General features: G+C 44.0%; 1 protein-coding gene across 2 annotated transcripts in view; it reads left to right on the forward strand.

Annotated features, from left to right (window-relative positions):
- Positions 1 to 5,519: 5,519 nt before the first annotated feature.
- The window catches only part of lypd6 (LY6/PLAUR domain containing 6), a 287,688-nt gene continuing 275,354 nt past the window's right edge, over positions 5,520 to 17,853 (forward strand). For both annotated transcript variants that reach the window (XM_072257278.1, XM_072257277.1), the window contains exon 1: positions 5,520 to 5,630. The gene's annotated coding sequence lies outside the window, so the exon portion shown is untranslated. The remainder of the gene's footprint in view (positions 5,631 to 17,853) is intronic.

The following is a 17,853-nucleotide window of genomic DNA, read 5'->3' on the forward strand; positions in this document are numbered from 1 at the left end:
ATCGATGAAAGACCACACCCAGCAGGATGGCCAAACGACCAACGTGCAAGAAAAGCAACAAACCACAAATAGGAAAAGGTAAGAAAGTAATCATAGAAGAAGAAGAAATAAATAATAAATTTCGAGAATGTGAGATGAATAGTGCTTTAAAAGTGAGTCCATAGTTTGTGGGCAACACGCACAAAATGCTGGAGGAACTCACATATGGAAGTAAAGTACAGTTGACGTTTCGGGCAAAGACCCTTCAGTGTTGGGATGAGTTAAGTTATCCCTCTGGTTCTATACACTAATGATTGAGGTGTTCCTGAACCTGGTGGTGTGGGTCCTGAGGACACTGTACCTCCTTTTTATTTTATTGAGATACCATTCAGAACAGGCTCTTCCAGCCCTGCAAGCTCAGCAGCCACCCGACTTAACCCTAGCCTCATCACGGGACAATTTACAATGACCAATTAACCTACCGGGTACATCTTGGCCTGCGGGAGTGCCCAGGGGAAACCTACACATCCCACGAGAAGGATGGATGGAAACTCCTTACAGAATGGCGGAGGAGCTGAACTCTGAACTCAGGAACACACTGAGCTGTAACAGCATTGCACTAACCACCATGCTGCCACTGTGTGTGGTTAGCTTCTGTAACCTGGTTGGTTACATTCTCCTGAGTCACTTGGGTGCTGGTTCAAATCCCACTGAAGAGACTGGAACATAAAAATCCATCTTGAAACCAAATCAGCCTTGTATAACTTAGAATCACAAAATGATGCAGCATAGGACGAGGCTGCCATGTCTACTATGCCGTGTGTAATTTTAACAGCCTCTGGCCATGCAAAGTGAAGTGAGAGCCAGTCACACACAGCCATTTCCCTCACCATGTGGTCATTATAACTTTATATATTCTTTAATGACGTAGGATGTGGGATAGATATAAACCAGCACACAGAAAAAATATCCCTTGCTCTTCTTCGAATCAAGTCATAGGTTTATATATGTTATTCAAGAATGCAAAAAGTGTCCTTAGCTCAACACGTCACCTAAATGAATCACTTTACCACTTCATCCAACTGAGAGCCTTGGCACGAAGCAACAACAGGTTATTCCCTTCCAAAGATGCTGCCTGATTTGCTGAGTTCCTCCAGCATTTTGTCTGTGTTATTCTAGATTTCCAGCATCTGCAGAATCCCTTGCATTTACTTCATCCAAAAACTGCACTCCAGAGCATCGTTGAGGGGGTGCATTCTTGCTTTTCATGCATGCACTCAATCCTGGAAGCTATGGATGTGGTTTAGAATGATTTCTGCTCCAAAACTTGAGACCCTGGCTTGCATCCCAGAGTGAGGCAAACCAATTCTTCCTAGCAACACAAATCTTTTGGAAAGTTATGATAGGAAAGGAGGGTAGAGGAAAAGGAGACTTCCTGCTTATCAGTTGTTTAGAGTATATGACAAGCACCCTGTTCCATCAGAGACCTTGAGTCAGTGCCTTCAGTCCAGTCACAGCAGCTGCAGACTACATTGTCTGAGTGAGACACTGCAGGAACGTCTGTGTCACCATGTCTTAAATCCCCGCCGCGGTAGCATGATGTTATTACAGCTCAGAGCTTGGAGTTTGAAGTTCTGTTCTGCTGCCATTTTGCAAGGAGTCTCTGTACGTCCTCCCCATGGAATGAGTGGGTTTTCCCCGGGTGCTCTGATTTCCTCCTGCAGTGCAAAGAGGAGCCAGGCAGGTTAATTGGTCACTGTGGATTGTCCCGTGATTGGGTTAGGATTAATCAGGGCTGTGGAACTGCTGGGGCAGCATGACTCGAAGGGCTGGAGGGACCCACTCTGCACTGTATTGCTAAATCAATAAATAAAGTGTATCAGTTTATTGCTGATTTGTCTTTCCTAACATTTCAAAGTCCAAACTTCAAATTAAATTTATTGGCAAAGTGCATATATGTCACCGCATACAACCCTGCGGTTCATTTTCCTGCGGGCTTGCTCAGCAAATCTGTGGAATAGTAACTATAACAGGATCAATGAAAGATCAAGCAGAGTGCAGAAAACAACAAACTGTGCAAATGCATATATAAGTAAATAGCAATAAATAATGAGAACATCAGATAACAAGGTAAAGGGTCCTTAAAGTGAAATTGGTTGTGGGAACATCTCAATGGATCGGCAAGTGAGGGTACGTATCCCCTTTGCTCAGGAGCCTGATGGTTGAGGGGTAGTAACTATTCTTGAACCTGGTGGTGCGAGTCCTGAAGCTCTTGTACCTTCTACCTGATGGCAGCAATGAGAAAAGAGCATGGCCAGGATGGTAAGGATCTCGCATGATGGATGCTGCTTTCCTCTAACATCGCTTCAAGCAGAGTTAGGCCATTGAATCTGTTCTGCTATTTGATCGGGGCTGATTTATTATTCCTCCCAGCCCCATTCTTCTGCCTTCTTGTAACGTTTGATGCCCTTACTAATCAAGACCCTATCAACCTCCGCTCTAGACATACCTAATGACTTGGCCTCCACTACCATCCATGGCAATGAATTCCACAGATTCACAACCATCTGGCTAAATAAGTTTCACCTCATCTCTGTTCTAAAGGAACATCCTTGTATTCTGAGGCTGTGCCCTCTTGCCCTAGACTCGCTCACTATTGGAAATATCCTCTTCACATCCACTCCAGGGGTTCCCAAACTGGTTTATGGATCCCTTGCTTAATGACATTGGTCCATGGCAAAAAAAAAGGTTGGGAACCCCTGATCTTGGTCTTTCAATATTTGGTAAGTTTCCATAAGAACCCCTTATTCCAGCGAATATAGGTGCAGAACCCAGCTCACTGGAGTTGTGGGTTAGTGATGCACCTATGTCCCTCTGTGAACTTCCCATGCGCGCTGACCTCTCCTACAACACCTCAGCGTTCTGCACTGAAAACGAGCACTTTACCATTAATCCAAGACTTTCCAATCAGTAAAGCACATCCCTGTCTACCCGTGGCAATGGTCATGGACCTCATGTTGGCCTCCTCAACAGCTTCATAAAACACAAAACTAGACCGGAAGCAGGTCATTCTTGATACCAAGGGACGACATAGTAGAAGAAGAGAAGAGACCCCCTCTCAGTTCAGAAATAGATGAACTCTTGCTGATCATTTCTCCCATGACAAATGAACACGAGCGGATAATGCATCCATTAGTGGACATTACAGGAAACATAAATACAGGACACTTGTACTTCAAGCCTTCACTGTGCCCAAAAGCGTCTACCCCCCATCAATAACTTTCAAAGGTTAAAGAGTTTTCAAAAATCTAAGTACGTATATCATACCTGCTAACCGTCTTTGGAGACTACTTGCAGATGATATTGGAATTCAACTCGGAACTCTGACACCCCAAGCTGTAATAGTGTCACGCTAACCACTACGTTACTGTGGCCTGGTGTCCAAGCTGGAGTCAGTGCTAACCCTCCTGTAATCGCTCGGCAAAAGACAAGCTGTGTTGTGGTCAACTACAGAATCCAGTGCACTCCACCGGGGCAGTGTGGTGTGGCGTCCAAGCTGGAGTCAGTGCTGCCCCCTAGTGTTCGCTCGGCAGAAGACAAGCTGCATTGTGGTTGACTGCAGATTTCTGCTGCATTCATGGACTCAGGATCTGGTCTTTTTTTTGCATTGCTGCATTTTACTGATATCTTACATGTGCTTGCTATCTTGTATGTGCCACGTGTGCTTTGTGCTGTGTGTGACTGTTGGTACTGTGTTTTACACTTTGGCCTTGGAGTAATGCCTGTTTCGTTTGGCTGTATTCATGTATGGTTGAATGACAATTAAACTTGAATTGAATATGTCACCATATACTACTCTGAGATTCATTTTCTTGCAGGCTTATTTTAATATTATTTTATTTAGAGATTAGCACAGAACAGGTCCTTCTGGCACTTTGAACCATGTTGCCAGCAGCCCATTATTGAGTAAATTTATATGGAGCACTGCCGCAAAAATGGTTTTCCTTTATTTACTTACTGAGATGCAGTGCAGAATAGTTCCAGCCCCTCGATCCGCGCCGCCCAGCTACCCCCGACTTAACCCCAGCATAATCACGGGACAATATACAATGACCAATTAACCTACCAACTGGCACATCTTTGGACTGTGGGAGGAAACCAGAGCACCCAGAGGAAACCCACATGTTCAAGGGGAGGATGTACATGTTCCTTACAGATGATTTCAGAATTGAACTCTGAACTCTGGTGCTCTGAGTTGTAATGGTGTCACGGTAAGCGCTAAGTTGCCTTGGTGCCCATTCACAGTAGGACAAAGAAATGTAAGATAAACCATGAAAAATGACACACAAACAACTAATATGCAAAAGAAAACCAACTGTACAAATACACCCCCCCCCCACCATAAATAAATAACACAGAGAACAGGAGTTGTAGAGTCCATGGGTTGTGGAGTCAGTTCAGTGCCAAGCTGCTTGATTTTCTCCACACTGGTTCAGGAGCCTGGTGGCTGAGGGGTAATGACTGTTCCTGAACTGGGTGACATGGGACTTAAGGCTCCTGTACCATCCTCTCTGATGACAGCAACAGAAAGAGACCGTGGCCTGGATGGTGGAGGTGCCTGATGCTGGAAATGAAAGTAAAAACCACAGATGCTGAAAATCCACAGTAAAAACAGAAAGTGCAGGGGAAACTTAGCAGGTTGGGCAGCATCTGTGGAAAGAGAAGGAGCCAACCTTTCTGGTCTGTAACCTTTTATCCACCATCTGAGGTCCTGAGCTGGTGACACAGGTTCAGTTTCCTCCTAGGACAATGGGAAAGAAGCTAAAGGAGTATCATTAATGATTTGTCGATTAGATTGACATAAACTTCAACGTGGAGTGTATGGGTTGCCCAAGGAGGAGTAACCCTCTTATGCAGGAGCTTGCCGTGTCCGTTCCGGGGCAGCTCACTCACTTTGGTCCCCACTGGACACTCAGCAGTCACCCGTGGTTCCAGGTAGCTGTTTGCATGCGACAGCGGTCACGCCCCGGTACACCACATCGACAGGCGGGCTAAACTAGGTGAGGGTAACCGGCAGCCTCATACCCCGGTTAGATAGGGACATGCCTGTCCTAGCATGAGAAGTCTGCTCCGGCGGATAAGATCCACCGTGAGATCCAATGACCAAGAAGGCGGTACTCACAACGCTCCGTGGAGAGCACAGAAGATGTCAGGGTCATCCGCTGCAACCAAGGAAAACCCCAGTTTGTGACGCTTGTTCGTACCACTGGAGCCGGACTTCTGAGGAAGAGAAGTTGAACTCCCCCACTGGTTTCCCGTCAACGTCGGGCACAATGGACAGCCACCAAACCTCAATTTGTTTCATATCAGGTGTTCAGTGAAGGAAACCTGCGACCCTTACCTATTAACTCTCACTTCCATATTAGTTACCCACTGTAACTCTACCGTACTAGTGAAGTGTGATAATAATATTCACCTGTCATACTTCTCCCTGGATGACGTAGTGCGAGCCAGCGCCGCCTTAGAGGGGTGGAGGGATTTCGGTCAGAAACCTGATCCGTTTGGAGCCCATTCTTTGCTCTCTTTTCAACCACTGTTTGGACAACATCAGCTAAACTTTGAATTTGACCTTCCCTCCTCCTACCAGACAGGTAAACCAAAACATTTATTTCCTAAAAAAATAACAGCTCTGTTGTTGTTGATAAATGTCCGCGATCTCTGTCGAACGTCCATCTCTTTGTACAAGGATGAGCTGAAGCTTTTGTGCTTTGCACGCAGTTAAAAATTGAATTAAAGTGATTGTCGCTGGGAATGAGGCAGCGGGGGTGTGTGGTGCACGGCGAGTCCTCCCGAGCCGCTGTTAAATATTGGGCATGGACCGGAACGAACTCCGTCATTGTAGACCGTCCCGTGGCTGTCAAGGGGTGTCGGTAACCCGGGAGCTGGATTAACCGACCACTTTCACAGTGTATGACTTTAGGTTTACAGTATTTCCAAATCCGGCTTTTACTTTTCCTGTAAGGGAATCTCAGTCGCTTGCTCTCACTCGCTCGCACTGTGCAGAGCAAGGAAAAGACGAGCGTCGTCTGAAAAATGAGCGAGTGTTTTGTCAGAAACGTTGCCTTACAAATTTAGTATTTTCCCTCCAATCGTTGTATTGAGTTGGATTATAAAGCAACTTGAACCGAAGCTAGTCCGCTTCCTGCATTTTACTGGCTCTGTAGTTATGAAGTGGGAGTGAAGTCATAATCCTAGTATTTCGCCTGGGGTGGTATCTAAAGATAACAATATATATATGTACCAGACCACGTTTTAGGGACGTTTCCAAGTGTTGAAAGATTTAATCTAAATGCATTGTTTAACGTAACGCGGAGTTTAATCACATTATTGGTTACTAAATCAGAAGTACTTTTTGTTAAACTGGTCGGCAGAGATATATCGGAACGAGAACTGGCTGCCTCTAAAACTGGTGCTTGTGATCTTAAACGCACCTGAACAACTCCGAGAGGCGGATACAGTGGGCGTATTACCAGTGAGACGCCCGCACTTTCTGTGAAATTTTCGATATAAGTGGCAAGATATTGAGCTTTTCCCCAAGTTTCCCCCTCTGGCATTTAGAGGCAACTAGACCCTGGCATAAAACTACATTTCTTCGTCTATGAGCCCTGATTATTCAAGGAATAATTTTGAGACGATTTCCCGTTGCGGTCCGGTAGCGCTTATCGGAAGCAACACACACAAAATGCTGGAGGAACTCAGCAGATCTGGCAGCATCTATGGACATTTCAGGTCTAGAGTTCGAGACCCTTCTTCAGGACAGTAAAGAAAGGGGGAAAACAACAGAATAAAAAGGTGTGGGGGTGGGGGAGAGGAAGGATGATAGATAGAAGTTCTGGTTACCGACCTTTATCTTCCTATCGTCCTGTAAACCTGCCATTGGTGGGGTAATCGCATGTGAAAATGATGGTAGCCCCTAGCCGGGTCTCCTATACTGAACGTTGTGAGTCTCTCTGGAGTTACCCTTTCTGCACAGCACATTTTGACTAAAATAACACCTTATAAATCCACAGGATGTAAATACAAAAGAGGCTATTGGCCCAATCTAGTGTCAACATTCGTGAACATCATGATCAAATCTACTTCTCAGCTCCGTTCTTGAATCAACTGTAGTTCAAACATCCCACTGCTCCAGCTTTTCTAGTTATCAAGGTATCCCACTAATTCAACGTGGATTCCTGGTAGTTAATGCTCGACTCACTTTATACTTGTGGCTCAGGACAGCTCCAATGCCGTATTGAAAGTTGCCGATGCAGACATCCCACCCTGCAGAAACTCATTTTAGGAAGGTAGCGCCACCACCCCCGCCCCCCGCAACCCCCCCCCCCCCGGGGTCGACCTCCAAGGGTGTATGTATACAGGACATTTGATTATGAAAGAACACAACAATTTATTTGATCACATATCGAAACTATTTACAAATACACACACACACACCTTCCTTATTGAGTATTTTGTTGGCAGTCTCAATGCTAATGCAAGTAGCTTTTCTATTTCTTTTGCAAACTTTCCTTGTACTGTGATGTGGCTTGCTTGGCAGATTTGAGCATTTTGCCAGAAGTCTCAACCTCAATGTCTGTGTCAATGAATTTGTTCATTTTGCAAGACATTGGATTCACAAGTGTTTCGTGAGACAGCTGACTTCTGAATTCTGTCATCATTTTTGACCCCTGTTAGGCAGGAGTACACTTCAGTGTAGTCTGGGGTGAAGTATATTTTATATTTTCTATTTTTGGAACAGGCTGCCATGGTGCTGCAGGACACTAAACTGAACTGATGGACAATGAAAGAGAGAGAGAGAGAGAGGTCGACTGTAAAGCCCACCCACTGAGGGTCTACTTAGCACAAAGAGAGGCCAATCAGGATTTTCTCTCTCTCTCACCCTTGCCCTCTCGCTCTCTCTCAAGAAAATCGATTTCTGGGATAATGTATATAATTTGCTGGTGTCAAGGAGCTGCTATCAATATGCAGGAGACTCCCGGAACTTCTGGGAGAGGGGGATGTCTGCCAATGATGCTACTGTTGTTGGCTGAATCAAAGGTGGTGAGGAATCTGCATTTTGGGGGGGGAGGGAAGAGATTGAAAATCCTGCTGAGTGGTGCTGCGAAGACAGCCTCTCAGCATCAATGAAACCAAAGAGTGGAAAGAGCTACAGAAGGTGGTGTGCAGAAAAAGTTTTTCTTTATGTATTGAGATACCGTGTGGAACATTGAGCCATGCCGAGCAATTTCCGACTTAACCCTGAAGTGATCATGGAACAATTTACAATGACCAATGAGTCTACCAACTGGTCCATTTTTGGACTGTGAGAGGAAACCCACGCCGTCACGTGGAGAATGTACCAGCTCGTCTCAGACAGCAGCGGGAATTGAACCTGGGTCGCCTGTACTGTAAAGCGTTGTGCTAAACGACACCCTATTGTGCCACCCAAAAACAGTAGCTCATGGAAGACCTCCATCCAAGCCATACCACCTTCTTGTTACTACCAAGGGGTAGGAGATAGCTGCCACAACACCAGGTTCAGAGTCTATTTATTACCCCACAATAGTGAGGCTCCTGAAGCAGGGTGGATAACTTCAATCACCACTACTCTGAACTGATTTTACAAGGTACGGACTCACCTTCAAGGACTCTTTACAGCTCTGGATTCTTAGTTACTTTATTTGCACAATTTGTCATCTTTTGCACATTGATTGACAGTGTATTTATAAAGTTCCATGAAATTGTATTTCTTTTTTCCTTTAAATGCCTGCAAGAAAATGAATCTTAATATGGTAACATACATGTACTTAGAAAATACGTATTTAAAGAAACATCCCAAAATGCACCTCAGAGCATACATTATTGTTATCAACAGATAAATTGCATTTTTAATAGATTATTGTGGTCTTTTGAATAAGGGTCTCTACATTATCAAGAAATTCTTATCCATTCAATAGACTGCAATACAGGTGTCCCCCGCTTTTCGAACATTCGCTTTACAAAACCTCACTGTTACAAAAGACCTACACTAGTACCCTGTTTTTGCTTTCAGAAGGTGTTTTCACTGTTACAAAGAAGGGCAGTGCGCGATAAGAAATCAGCGCGCGATTAAAGGCAGTGCGTGTCCCGAGCAGCCGCTCTCCCCCGGATTCGGAACGGCATTGCTTAAACACGTGCCTGTGAGCAACCGTTTGCAAGATGAGTTCTGAGGTATTGGAAAAGCCTAAAAGAACTCGTAAGGGTGTTACACTTAGCGTAAAACTAGACATAATTAAGCGTTACGATCGTGGTGAACGAAGCAAGGACAAAGTGAGTTCGGCTTGTGGAAGCTGACGAAGATGATGTTGAAGAGGTTTTGGCATCCCATGACCAAGAACTGATAGATGAAGAGCTGATGCAATTGGAAGAGGAAAGGATAACAATCGAAACCGAATGCAGTAGCGAATGGACCGAAAGTGAAGCTGTCCAAGAACTGATCGTGGACAGCCTCGATGATGTTGAGACCTGGGCTCTGTGTGGCCCCGGACAGATACTGTTCTGATTCGCGGAGAATGCAGCAGTAGCTGGGAGACACACAGCACATCTTTAAGAAAAAAGCCGAAATAAACAAGCTAATTAATTAGGTGCCGCTGACATGTAATTGTCGGTCCAGATCAGTGCCGATTTCCGATTGCATCGCCTCTGATCTGGGCCGACAATTACTTGTTGATGGAACCTAATTAATTAGCATGTTTATTTTGGATTTTTTCTTAAAGATGTGCTGTGTACCTCCTGGCTACTGCTGCGTTCTTCACGGCAATGTATCGGGTTGGCGGCCCAGAGGGTGGGGGCCACTGCACCACCCAACCTGCGATGACTCAGCCTAACACACCAACATCAGTTTGCTCGGCAAGCTGTCTTCCCGATTCCAGTAAGTGATACTACACTGTACATACATTATTTCTACTTTATATAGGCTGTGTATTTTTACACGTCATTTGGTAGATTTGGCAGCCTCATAGTTTAAAGGTTACTGGAGAGCGTGTTTATGCCAACAGTGCTTGCGTGAGATTTTCTGCTGAGAACGCTTGCGTCAGATTTTCGCTATGGAGATCTGTGCAGGCAATCGTTGTAGAGAAGTATTTCTACTTTATATAGGCTGTGTATTTATATCATTCCTGCTTTTACTATATATTACTGTTATTTTAGGTTTTATGTGTTACTTGTCATGATTTGGTAGGTTATTTTTGGGTCTGCGAATGCTCACAAAATTTTCCCTTATAAATAAATGGTAATTGCTTCTTCGTTTTACGATATTTCGGCTTACGAACCGTTTCATAGGAACGCTCTACCTTCGAATGGTGGGGGAAACCTGTAATTTATTAATTAGCACCCACATTATCAATTGGTTATATTTACGGAAGTGTAACACTGCAAAAAAAAAAGCCTGAATGATAAATTGCAGATGAATACTGCTAATGCATCATTTCCTGTGTGGATTATTAGCATGGAGGGTGGCTAGACACCCTGCAGGACGAAGAACAAGACCTGTCAAAGGGCAGATGAACCTTCTTGTAGGATCAACAGCCATCTACGAACACGTGCTGTGAAGTGCGGAAAGGGCATCCCTTGCATCGAAGCTTGGTCTGGCCATTCACTGCAACAGAACTTCCCCCAGCCGCCTTGGACTCCACCATGCCGCTGGATCTGGGAGGGGATGTCAAGAGGGTGGGTCTGGACCTGGGCAACCCCCTACTCACCTAAAATGCACTCACACACACACTGTTCCTTTCATATCAAACCCCACTAACTGACTGAAAGGAACCATCATCATCCTATGAGATGGATAGCCAGAGAGAGAGATTAGCATTTTGTAGAGTACTGTACAAAAGTCTTAGGCCAATGTAAAAAAAATTCTGTAAAGCAAAGATGCTTTCAAAAGTAATGATATTAAATTTTTTTATAAAATCAAAAAAAAATGATAAATAGCAGTAAACAGTAAAAAACTAAATCCAATCAATATTTGGTGTGACTACCCTTTGCCTTTAAAACTACATCAATTCTCTCAGATGCAGTTTTATCAGAAAATCAATTGGTAGGTTGTTCCAAGTAGCTTTGAGAACTTGCCACAGATCTGCAGACTTTGGCTGTCTCGCTTGTTTGTCTCTCCAGGTAATCCTGGACAGCCTCGATGATGTTGAGACCTGGGCTCTGTGAAGACCATATTAAAAAAAAATCTAGGGTGCCTAAGACTTTTTGTACAGTACTGTATGTGGAATAATTCAAATGTGTATAATTCAAATATCTTGGCAGCCTAATAACAAGTAATGGCAGGTGGGACACAGGTATCAAATACAGAATAGGAATGGCGAAAGAAGCTTTCCAAAAAATGAAGACCATATTAACAGACAGAACGATGAGCACGTACACTAAAAACAGAATACTGCAGTGCTACATTTATTCTATCCTGACTTATGGAAGTGAATGCTGGACCATTTCTCTAGCAATGGAAAAGAGACTAGAAGCAGCTGAGTTATGGTTCTACAGGAGAATGTTAAAAATATCATGGACCACACACACATCAAATGAAGAAGTTCTCAGAAGAGCCCAAGCAGCTTGATCACTCATACCAACAATAAGAGAAAGACAACTCAGATTCCTAGGGCACATCATGTGGAAAGATGAACTAGAAAAACTCATACTCTCTGGAAAGATCGAGGGGAGCAAACCTAGAGGAAGACCTCGGTTTATGTACATCAAAAGCATAGCCAGGGCTACACATCGAGGAAATGGAAGTCATCCAAAAAACAAAGGATAGATCTATATGGAAAACCATGGTCACCAGAGTCCGCATCGGATATGGTACCCAGACAGACAGACAGACTGTATGTAGAAAGTTATTGATGTGTTGAAGGAAAATCCCCTACACAGTGGAGAAGCTTAGGGTAAGGATATGATAATTTATTGGAAAATGCCTACCAGCAGGTGCTTGTGACATAACGGATGTGCACAGCAGCCTGGACTGATTTATTTGATGTGACTTTCACTGGTCTGGTGAACTTATTCAACACACAGACAAACAGACTATAATTTTGTTTTACTCGCCCATTATTATTTACTTTAGAGTTCTTATATAAAAATCTCAGAGGGCATTTTGTCACACATTATTGTTCCAGTGTGCTGCATCATTGAGTCTCGAGTGTTCATTTTGGTCAAGTTCCTGGCATTGATACAGTTACATGGACATGAATGCTGTTTGGAAGGAGCCTACTCTGAAGCTGAATTAGCTCTTTTAACTACACCAGGTATAATGAACAGTTAAGGCTTTAATCTCACTAAACCATGCTGCTCGTTTCTATCCCTCTTGTTGGGAATTACTAACTTCCAACAAAGTGCAGTTTGAACTATATAAGGCTAGCCACAAATTCTTCCTAGTCTTATCTTTTTCTCTTGCGTTTTCTTTTGGATCTTTAGAAAATGCTACAAATTGGTTGACTGGGTTTAGAATACTGACATTATTTTGCTCACACTCATGGTTCTCTTAACGTTCTTTGAAGTGTTAAATGTGCATAATGAATAGTCATAGAAACACGCTATGTTGTATATTGACAATTTGACAATGATAACCTCCTGTGAACTGGAGTAGTAATGAGGAATAAGCAAATATCTGCTCCTCCGTTCATCTTCATTTCAAAGAGGAGTCTTCACCGGTGCCTCTTGTTTTAGATCTTTCTGCACTGTCCAAGCAGTTGTGAATTTGAATGTTTTTTTACGAATGTTAGTAAAAACAGAAATGCTGGATGAACTCAGCCACTCAAGCAGCATCTGTGGAAACAGAAACCAGTTAATGCTTTGTGTTAATAATTATTCATCAGAGTGTGTTTTCTCTTATCAATAGTTTCCTTGTGAATGTAGTGAGTATTTTAAAAGCAGTGCTATTATGGTGATAAAGTTAAATAGAAAGTTCAAAGTACATTTATTATCATAGTATAAAATCTTGAGATTCATCTCCTTACAGGCAGCCACTGAACAAGAAACTGAAATAACTCATTTGAAAAAAAGACCAACAAACACCCAATGCACAGAGGGAGAAAATAAACACAAATCATGCAAACAGTAAAAGCAAGCAACAGCATTCCAAAGGAAAGTGAGTCCACAGACACGAAGCCCGGAGCAGGCCACAGCCTCAGCCTCAGTTCATCACACAGTGGAGCAAAACATCACTGAGCTCGCAGACATGAAGCCCAGAGCAGCCAGACTTCCTACACAAGAAATTCTGATGCATCAAAGTAAAGCAATCCAAGTTAGGATATTATATGTTTAGATGCTGGAGTTCCTGTCATACAGTATTGCTACTTGTGTTGTTTTGGGAATATAGTGCAGACATCCTACATCTCCCCGAAGTTCTGGGAGTCTCCCACATATTAATAGTGGCTCCTTGATGCCCGCAAATTATATACAATATCATGGAAATCAATTTTTTTGAGAGCGAACGAATGAGAGAAAGCAAGACAGCGCAAGGGAGAAAGCGAGAGAGAGCGTGAGAGAGAAAGCGAGAGAGAAAGTGAGCAACAGCGTGAGAGTGCGAGCGACCACGAGAGAGAGAGGGAGAAAGAGAGAACGAGAGCGCACCATAGCAGAGTGTTCCATAAAAAAGGAAATATAAAATGTACGTCACCCCAGACTACACTAAAGTGTACCCCTGCCTAATAGGGGTCAAAATAATGACAGTGTTGCTCGCTGCACTGTTTGCAACAGTGACTTTTCTATTGTCCATGGTGGGTTAAGACTGTAAAAGACATGTTGAGGTGAGTTTAACAGGTGTCATTCGTTCATTAGCATAGCTAACGTTATTTAAACTAGCTGACCAGCTGCTAAGGAGCTACTGTATTGCAGACATCCCACCTCTCCCGGAAGTTCCGGGAGTCTCCCGCAAATTGGTGGTGCTACCTCCCTGAAATCAGTTTTTGCAGGGTGGGATGTCTGATAGTGTGTGCAGGTATAATCTGCAGTTACAGTGCACTGATGGTGAAGGAGCGGGATACTGGCTATGCTAATTTGTTTTGTGCATTTGTCACAATGGCATTGAGATTCTTGATTAGTTTTCTACTGAGCTTTGTGAGTCTTCCATTTCAGACCTGGCTTGCTGGAAGTGCTGTCTCAGGCCAGGAAATGATCTGCTCATTTGTCACTTGTTTGGTCCAACTGGCTTCGTGGCTGTGTCCTGTAGTCATCGAGCTCCAGGACCGGCTGTAACATTGAACAGGGTCCTTGGCTACGGACTCACTTTCAGGGACTCTGCGGTTTATGTTCTGTGTGTTACTTGTTTACATGTTTTTTATTGTTTGCACGATCTGTACTTTTCTCCTGCACATTGAATGTCTGACGGGCTTTGCTGTGTGGGGTTTTTAATGGGTTCTGTAGTGTTTCTTTCTTTTATGGCTGCCCACACAAGATGAATCTCAGGCTGTATGTGGTACACATACTGTGATAAATATGGAGGAATTTCTTGCGCCGGAGTGGTGAATCTGTGCATTATTTTTGCCACGGACAGCTGTGGAGGTCAAGTCTTAACGTATTTTTAAGGCAGAGGTTTATAGATTCTTGATTGGTCAGGTCATAAAGGGATACGGGGAGAAGGCAGGAGATTGGGGCTGAGAGGAAAATTGGACAGCCATGATGAAATGGCAGAGCAGACTGGAGGGGTTAAATGGCCTAATTTTGTTCCTATATTTTATGGTCTAATAACAAGTGTACTTTAATCTTTGAGTTACTAATTTGGTGAATGGTGACCCTGTTTATCGGAGCCAGTGCTGTAGATGATTCACCATTTCCTTGACCATTTGCTAGCATCTGTCTTCATCACAAATGATGCTCTGCAAATTCACAATCAAAACTCTGTGTACTCTTTCATTCTTATTGATATCTTTCCTGTAGGTAGGTGACCAAGACTGTACCCAGTACAGGTATCCCCCACTTTTTGAACGTTCGCTTTACAAAACCTCACTGTTACGAAAGACCTACATTAGTACCCTGTTTTCGCTTTCAGAAGGTGTTTTCACTGTTATGAAAAAAAAAGCAGCGCGCGGGGAAAATCAGCGTGCAAAAAAATCAGCGCGCGTAAAAGGCAGCGCGTGTTCCAAGCAGCCGCTCTCCCCTGGATTCGGAACGGCATTGCTTAAACACGTGTCTGTGAGCAGCCGTTTGCAAGATGAGTTCTGAGGTATTGGAAAAGCCTGAAAGAGCTCATAAGTGTGTTACACTTTGCGTAAAACTAGACATAATTAAGCGTTACGATCATGGTGAACAAAGCAAGGATAAAGTGAGTTCGGCTTGTGGAAGCTGACGAAGATGATGTTGAAGAGGTTTTGGCATCCCATAACCAAGAACTGATGGATGAAGAGCTGATGCAATTGGAAGAGGAAAGGATAACAATCGAAGCCGAATGCAGTAAGCGAACGGACCGAAAGTGACTGTGTGAGATTTTTGCTGCAATGATAAAGTACAACTTTAATTTTGAAAGGGTACATAGATTTAGGGGATATTTGCAGGATGGTTTGAGTGCTTACATAGAACTGTATGATAGAAAAATGTGCGAGGCTCAGCAGTCAAGCAAGCCTTCCACATCAGACGACGAACCTCGACCTTCGACATCGAGGCGGGCAGAGATAGAAGAAGATGAGCTGCCTGCTCTAATGGAAACAAACGATGAGATGAAACCCCGGTGTCCCACCACCCCGCGATTCGTGGGGAATGCAGCGGTAGCCAGGAGGCACACAGCACATCTTTAAGAAAAAAGCCGAAATAAACATGCTAATTAATTAGGTGCCGCCGGACACATAATTAATTAGCATGTTTACTTTGGCTTTTCTCTTAAAGATGTGCTGGATGCCTCCCAGCTACCGCTGCACCCCTGCATGCTTCGCGGTTCGGTATCTGTCGGCGGCCTGGAGGGTGGGGGCCACTACACCACCCAACCTGCGACGACTCAGTCTAACACACCATCATCAGTGTGCTCGGCGCTGAACCAATTCCGGTAAGTGATACTACACTGTACATGCATTATTTCTACTTTATATAGGCTGTGTATTTTTATGTGTTATTTGGTATGATTTGGCAGCTTCATAGCTTAAAGGTCACTGGAGAGAGTGTTCTTGCCAACAGCGCTTGCGTGAGATTTTCTGCCGACGGCGCTTGCGCGAGATTTTCGCTACGGAGAACAATTCAGTAATAATTGTAGAAAAGTATTTCTACTTTATATAGGCTTTGTATTTATCATATCATTCCTGCTTTTACTATATGTTACTGTTATTTTAGGTTTTATGTGTTATTTGGCATGATTTGGTAGGTTATTTTTGGGCCTGCGAACGCTCACAAAATTTTCCCGTATAAATAAATGGTAATTGCTTCTTCGCTTTACGACTTTTCGGCTTATGAACCGTTTCATAGGAACGCTTTACCTTCAGATGGCGGGGGAAACCTGTGCTCCAAATTGGGGTCTCATCTATGCCTAGTACAACTTCAACATAACATCCCAACTCCTGTACTCATTTGATTTACGAAAGCCAATGTTCCAAAAGTTCTCTTTATGACTCTATCTACCTATGATGCCACTCCAAGGAATTCTGGCCCTGTATAAAAGTTCCGTCCCCCAGGCAGTTAATCTGGTCAACCATTCTCGTTAAACTCCACCCCAACTGCCTCTATTACCTCCATCACAGCACTGCACAGTAAGCACTTTAAGCCATTTATTACAATTTTTATATAATTCTTTATTCTTTAATTAGTGGGGACAGGAAGGCTTTGCAATGGGCAGTCAAAACCAAACGCATTACTGGCACTAGTCTACCTGCCTTCAAAGACATGCATGCAGAAAGGTGCTGGAAAAGAGCCAGTAACATCATGAAGGATCCTGCCCACCCTGCTCATGGACTGTTTGTCCCACTCTCATCAGTTACCTTCCCTGAGCTGTAAGGCTGGTCAACACCTCCACCCACTAAGACACCCCTCCACTTCCCCAACCACCACTACAGTTCTCAGAGCAGCCCAGAGTAGGCCCAAAGCCTCGCTTATCAGTTGAACATATGAGTGGGCACGGAGCACAGCAGCTGGGGCAGCCTTCAGAACAAGTGAAATTGACTCTTGACCCAGATCCCGATGCCCTGCCTTTTCAGTCTGCCTGGGCTGGTGTTTAAATTGACTAAACAACGGACAGCGGAAGACTCTGGCACCCTGGAGAGAGGAGTGAAGATCATGGTGAGTTCTCGCCTCCAATCTGGGCCAGCGTTTAAATTGACTAAAGAGTGAATCACACCTCACACTAGGATCCGGGCACCTCTGCAAAGGCTCCGGGCCTAGACCACGCTGCCCAGCAATTTGTTTCAGGCCCAGGGTTTGCTGCCTAGCCCAAAGCTGCTCTCAAGCTCTTCAAATCAGTTCGGTGCCCAGAGCGACCCAACCTCATGCCCAGGCCAGTTGTCTGGGCGTTGGAACTCCATCTGCAACAATTCTGCAACACACCATCTCGGGTCATCCCCCTCGCCAGCACTCACCCCTTCACTGTTTGCAGCAATAATTTAACAGAAATTACCTCAGAAAAGTTATTTATAATGATGTTTTTATCTTGAACAAGATATGAGCCCATGGTGTAACACCAGGGGCCCACGGATCTGTCAGTTTTCTCCCCATTTAGAAAATGCCTATACCTTTAATCCTTCTACCAAAGTGCATGACCATACACTTCCCTACAGTATATTCCATCAGTCACTGCTTTGCCCATTTTCCTGTGTACTGGATACATTCTCCCAAGCTATCTAAGTTCCTCAAAACTACCTGTCCCTCCACTTATCTTCAGAA

This window comes from Mobula birostris, chromosome 5 (assembly GCF_030028105.1).
Source record: "Mobula birostris isolate sMobBir1 chromosome 5, sMobBir1.hap1, whole genome shotgun sequence".
In the NCBI taxonomy this organism is placed as follows: domain Eukaryota; kingdom Metazoa; phylum Chordata; class Chondrichthyes; order Myliobatiformes; family Myliobatidae; genus Mobula; species Mobula birostris.